Source organism: Cucurbita moschata, unplaced genomic scaffold, assembly GCF_002738365.1.
Source record: "Cucurbita moschata cultivar Rifu unplaced genomic scaffold, Cmos_1.0 Cmo_Scf00091, whole genome shotgun sequence".
NCBI classification, from domain to species: Eukaryota; Viridiplantae; Streptophyta; class Magnoliopsida; order Cucurbitales; family Cucurbitaceae; genus Cucurbita; species Cucurbita moschata.
In genome coordinates, this window is record NW_019268607.1 from 56,322 (window position 1) to 62,319 (window position 5,998).

General features: G+C 39.6%; 5 non-coding genes across 5 annotated transcripts; all 5 read left to right on the forward strand.

Annotated features, from left to right (window-relative positions):
• The first annotated feature begins 283 nt into the window (after positions 1-283).
• On the forward strand, positions 284-355 carry TRNAD-GUC. Its single transcript has one exon. It is a non-coding gene; the product is annotated as a tRNA-Asp (tRNA).
• A 1,758-nt stretch (positions 356-2,113) lies between these two features.
• On the forward strand, positions 2,114-2,185 carry TRNAD-GUC. Its single transcript has one exon. It is a non-coding gene; the product is annotated as a tRNA-Asp (tRNA).
• An 852-nt stretch (positions 2,186-3,037) lies between these two features.
• On the forward strand, positions 3,038-3,109 carry TRNAD-GUC. The gene has a single exon. It is a non-coding gene; the product is annotated as a tRNA-Asp (tRNA).
• Positions 3,110-4,267: 1,158 nt separating this feature from the next.
• On the forward strand, positions 4,268-4,339 carry TRNAD-AUC. Its single transcript has one exon. It is a non-coding gene; the product is annotated as a tRNA-Asp (tRNA).
• A 933-nt stretch (positions 4,340-5,272) lies between these two features.
• Positions 5,273-5,344, forward strand: TRNAD-GUC. Its single transcript has one exon. It is a non-coding gene; the product is annotated as a tRNA-Asp (tRNA).
• Positions 5,345-5,998: the final 654 nt, after the last annotated feature.

Here is a 5,998-nt window from a genome sequence, read left to right on the forward strand (position 1 = left end):
TCGGAATTGCATTCCTTTTTCTCTCGTGTGTTGACAAATAATATATTTTTCAGAGGTCGATGTAATACGGTAGTGATCATTCCCGCTTGTCACTCGAGAGACCTGAGTTTGAACCCCGACAATAATAAGTTTAATTTTCTTTTGACAATTTTCACTAGATTTGAAATTGGATTACTTGTTCCAAATCTTCGATCGATAAAATCGAGAACGTTAACAATGGGTCACTTTTTCTAAAGACGATTGGTAAAATCTGGAGCGTGAACAAACTGTTCGTTTTTTATGAGTCGTTGTAGTATAGTGGTGAGTATTCTTGCCTGTCACGTAGGTGACCCGGGTTCGATCCCCGACAACGACGATTTTAATTTTATTTTTTGTGGTAGTTTTAACGGTGGACAGCGGCGAACCTGTCGTGCCGGTAGTTTGGGTTCGATCCCCAAACAAGGTAGTTTGACGAAAGTCGGAACTGGAACTGGATGGCTTTTCCTAAAATATGGTTTATGAAATCTTGTGTGTTAACAAATAATATGTTTTCAGAGGTCGATGTGGTGAGTTCTTCCGCTTGTTGCTCGAGTTATTATGTTCCAGAGGTCGTTGTAGTACATGGGTGAGCATTCCTGCTTGTCACTCGAGTGACCTGAGTTCGATCTGAAACAACAAGTTTAATTCTGTTTTGACAATTTTAATCGGATTGAAAATTGGATTACTTTTTGAAACGGCGATTGATAAAATCTAGTATGTTAACAAATATTACATTTTTCGAAAGTCGTCGTTGTAGAGGGGTGAGTATTCCCGCGAGTTTGATCCCCCGCAGCGACGATTTTAATTTTCTTTTCGATAGTTTTAATTGAACTCAAAATTCGGTAGTGGTGAACCGGATGATTTGGGTTTGTTCCCCAACAACGAAATTCGGAATTGCATTCCTTTTTCTCTCGTGTGTTTACAAATAATATATTTTTCAGAGGTCGATGTAATACGGTAGTGATCATTTCCGCTTGTCACTCGAGAGACCTGAGTTTGAACCCCGACAATAATAATTTTAATTTTCTTTTGACTATTTTCACTGGGCTTGAAATTGGATAACTTGTTCCGAATCTCCGATCGATAAAATCGAGAGCGTTAACAATGGGTCACTTTTTCTAAAGACGATTGGTCAAATCTTGAGCGTGAACAAACAGTTCGTTTTTTATGAGTCGTTGTAGTATACTGGTGAGTATTCCTGCCTGTCACGCAGGTGACCCGGGTTCGATCCCCGACAACCGCGATTTTAATTTTATTTTTTGTGGTAGTTTTAACGGTGGACAGCGGCGAACCTGTCGTGCCTGTAGTTTGGGTTCGATCCCCCAACAACGGTAGTTTGACGAAAGTCGGAACTGGAACTGGAACTGGATGGCTTTTCCTAAAATATGGTTTATGAAATCTTGTGTGTTAACAAATAATATGTTTTCAGAGGTCGTTGTAGTGGTACGGTGGTGAGTACTTCCGTTTGTTGCTCGAGTTATTATGTTCCAGAGGTCGTTGTAGTACATGGGTGAGCATTCCTGCTTGTCACTCGAGTGACCTGAGTTCGATCTGAAACAACAAGTTTAATCTTGTTTTGACAATTTTAATCGGATTCAAAATTGGATTACTTTTTGTAACGGCGATTGATAAAATCTGATATGTTAACAAATATTACATTTTTCGAAAGTCGTCGTTGTAGAGGGGTGAGTATTCCCGCGAGTTTGATCCCCCGCAGCGACGATTTTAATTTTCTTTTGGATAGTTTTAATTGAACTCGAAATTCGGTAGTGGTGAACCGGATGATTTGGGTTTGTTCCCCAACAACGAAATTCGGAATTGCATTCCTTTTTCTCTTGTGTGTTGACAAATAATATATTTTTCAGAGGTCGATGTAATACGGTAGTGATCATTCCCGCTTGCCACTCGAGAGACCTGAGTTTGAACCCCGACAATAATAAGTTTAATTTTCTTTTGACAATTTTCACTGGGCTTGAAATTGGATTACTTGTTCCGAATCTCCGATCGATAAAATCGAGAGCGTTAACAATGGGTCACTTTTTCTAAAGACGATTGGTAAAATCTGGAGCGTGAACAAACTATTCATTTTTTACGAGTCGTTGTAGTATAGTGGTGAGTATTCCTGCCTGTCACGCAGGTGACCCGAGTTCGATCCTCGGCAACGGCGATTTTAATTTTATTTTTTGTGGTAGTTTTAACGGTGGACAGCGGCGAACGTGTCGTGCCTGTAGTTTGGGTTCGATCCCCCAACAACGGTACTTTCACGAAAGTCGAAACTTGAACTGGAACTGGATGGCTCGTCCTAAAATATGGTTTATGAAATCTTGTGTGTTAACAAATAATATGTTTTCAGAGGTCGTTGTAGTGGTACGGTGGTAAGTGCTTCCGCTTGTTGCTCGAGTTATTATGTTCTAGAGGTTGTTATTGTACATGGGTGAGCATTGTTGCTTGTCACTCGAGTGACCTGAGTTCGATCCGAAACAACAATTTTAATCTTGTTTTGACAATTTTAATCGGATTAAAAATTGGATTACTTTTTGTAACGGCGATTGATAAAATCTGGTATGTTAACAAATATTACATTTTTCGAAAGTCGTCGTTGTAGAGGGGTGAGTATTCCCGCGAGTTTGATCCCCCGCTGCGATGATTTTAATTTTCTTCTGGATAGTTTTAATTGAACTCGAAATTCGGTAGTGGTGAACCGGATGATTTGGGTTTGTTCCCCAACAACGAAATTCGGAATTTCAATCCTTTTTCTCTCGTGTGTTGACAAATAATATATTTTTCAGAGGTCGATGTAATACGGTAGTGATCATTCCCGCTTGTCACTCGAGAGACCTAAGTTTGAACCCCGACAATAATAAGTTTAATTTTCTTTTGACAATTTTCATTGGGCTTGAAATTGGATTACTTGTAACGAATCTCCGATCGATAAAATTGAGAGCGTTAACAATGGGTCACTTTTTCTTAAGACGATTGGTAAAATCTGGAGCGTGAACAAACAGTTCAATTTTTATGAGTCGTTGTAGTATAGTGGTGAGTATTCCTGCCTGTCACGCAGGTGACCCGGGTTCGATCCCCGGCAACGGCGATTTTAATTTTATTTTTTGTGGTAGTTTTAACGGTGGACACCGGCGAACGTGTCGTGCCGGTAGTTTGGGTTCGATCCCCCAACAACGGTAGTTTGATGAAAGTCAAAACTGGAACTGGATGGCTTTTTCTAAAATATGGTTTATGAAATCTTGTGTGTTAACAAAGAATATGTTTTCAGAGGTCGTTGTAGTGGTACGGTGGTGGGTACTTCCACTTGTTGCTCGAGTTATTATGTTCCAGAGGTCGTTGTAGTACATGGGTGAGCATTCCTGCTTGTCACTCGAGTGACCTGAGTTCGATCCAAAACAACAAGTTTAATCTTGTTTTGACAATTTTAATCGGATTCAAAATTGGATTACTTTTTGTAACGGCGATTGATAAAATCTGGTATGTTAACAAATATTACATTTTTCGAAAGTCGTGGAACTGGATGGCTTGTCCTAAAATATGGTTTATGAAATCTTGTGTGTTAACAAATAATATGTTTTCAGAGGTCGTTGTAGTGGTACGGTGGTGAGTACTTCCGCTTGTTGCTCGAGTTATTATGTTCCCGTGGTCGTTGTAGTACATGGGTGAGCATTCCTGCTTGTCACTCGAGTGACCTGAGTTCGATCCGAAACAACAAGGTTAATCTTTTTTGACAATTTTAATCGGATTCAAAATTGGATTACTTTTTGTAACGGCGATTGATAAAATCTGGTATGTTCACAAATATTACATTTTTCGAAAGTCGTCGTTGTAGAGGGGTGAGTATTCCTGCAAGTTTGGTCCCCCGCAGCGACGATTTTAATTTTCTTCTGGAGAGTTTTAATTCAACTAGAAATTCGGTAGTGGTGAACCGGATGATTTGGGTTTGTTCCCCAACAACGAAATTCGGAATTGCATTCCTTTTTCTCTCGTGTGTGACAAATAATATATTTTTCAGAGGTTGATGTAATACGGTAATGATCATTCCCGCTTGTCACTCAAGAGACCTGAGTTTGAACCCCCGACAATAATAAGTTTATTTTTCTTTTGACAATTTTCACTGGGCTTGAAAATGGATTACTTGTTCCGAATCTCCGATCGATAAAATCGAGAGCGTTCACAATGGGTCACTTTCTCTAAAGACAATTGGTAAAATCTGGAGCGTGAACAAACAGTTCATTTTTTATGCGTCGTTGTAGTATAGTGGTGAGTATTCCTGCCTATCACGCAGGTGACCCGGGTTTGATCTCCGGCAACGGCGATTTTAATTTTATTTTTTGTGGTAGTTTTAACGGTGGACAGCGGCGAACCTGTCGTGTCGGTAGTTTGGGTTCGATCCCCCAACAACGGTAGTTTGACGAAAGTCGGAACTCGAGCTGGATGGCTTTTCCTAAAATATGGTTTATGAAATCTTGTGTGTTAACAAATAATATGTTTTCAGAGGTCGTTGTAGTGGTACGATGGTGAGTACTTCCGCTTGTTGCTCGAGTTATTATGTTCTAGAGGTCGTTGTAGTACATGGGTGAGCATTCCTGCTTGTCACTCGAGTGACCTGAGTTCGATCCGAAACAACAAGTTTAATCTTGTTTTGACAATTTTAATCGGATTCAAAATTGGATTTCTTTTTCACTCGAGTGACCTGAGTTCGATCCGAAACAACAAGTTTAATCTTGTTTTGACAATTTTAATTGGATTTAAAATTGGATTACTTTTTGTAACAGCGATTGATAAAATCTGGTATGTTAACAAATATTACATTTTTCGAATGTCGTCGTTGTAGAGGGGTGAGTATTCCCGCGAGTTTGATCCCCCACAGCGACGATTTTAATTTTCTTTTGGATAGTTTTAATTGAACTCGAAATTCGGTAGTGGTGAACCGGATGATTTGGGTTTGTTCCCCAACAACGAAATTCGGAATTGCATTCCTTTTTCACTCGTGTGTTGACAAATAATATATTTTTCAGAGGTCGACGTAATACGGTAGTGATCATTCCCGCTTGTCACTAGAGAGAGATGAGTTTGAGCCCCGACAATAATAAGTTTAATTTTCTTTTGACAATTTTCACTGGGCTTGAAATTGGATTACTTGTTTCGAATCTCCGATCGATAAAATCGAGAGCGTTAACAATGGGTCACTTTTTCTAAAGACGATTGGTAAAATCTGGAGCGTGAACAAACAGTTCATTTTTTATGCGTCGTTGTAGTATAGTGGTGAGTATTCCTGCCTGTCACGCAGGCGACCCGGGTTCGATCCCCGGCATCGTCGATTTTAATTTTATTTTTTGTGGTAGTTTTAACGGTGGACAGCGGCGAACCTGTCGTGCTGGTAGTTTGGGTTCGATCCCCCAACAGCGGTAGTTTGACGAAAGTCGGAACTGGAACTGGATGGCTTTTCCTAAAATATGGTTTATGAAATCTTGTGTGTTAACAAATAATATGTTTTCAGAGGTCGTTGTAGTGGTACGGTGGTGAGTACTTCCGCTTGTTGCTCGAGTTATTATGTTCCAGTGGTCGTTGTAGTACATGGGTGAGCATTCCTGCTTGTCACTCGAGTGACCTGAGTTCGATCCGAAACAACAAGTTTAATCTTGTTTTGACAATTTTAATCGGATTCAAAATTGGATTACTTTTTGTAACGGCGATTGATAAAATCTGGTATGTTAACAAATATTACATTTTTCGAAAGTCGTCGTTGTAGAGGGGTGAGTATTCCTACGAGTTTGGTCCCCCGCAGCAACGATTTTAATTTTCTTTTGGATAGTTTTAATTGAACTCGAAATTCGGTATTGGTGAACCAGATGATATGGGTTTGTTCCCCAACAACGAAATTCGGAATTGCATTCCTTTTTCTCTCGTGTGTTTACAAATAATATATTTTTCAGAGGTCGATGTAATATAGTAGTGAGCATTCCTGCTTGTC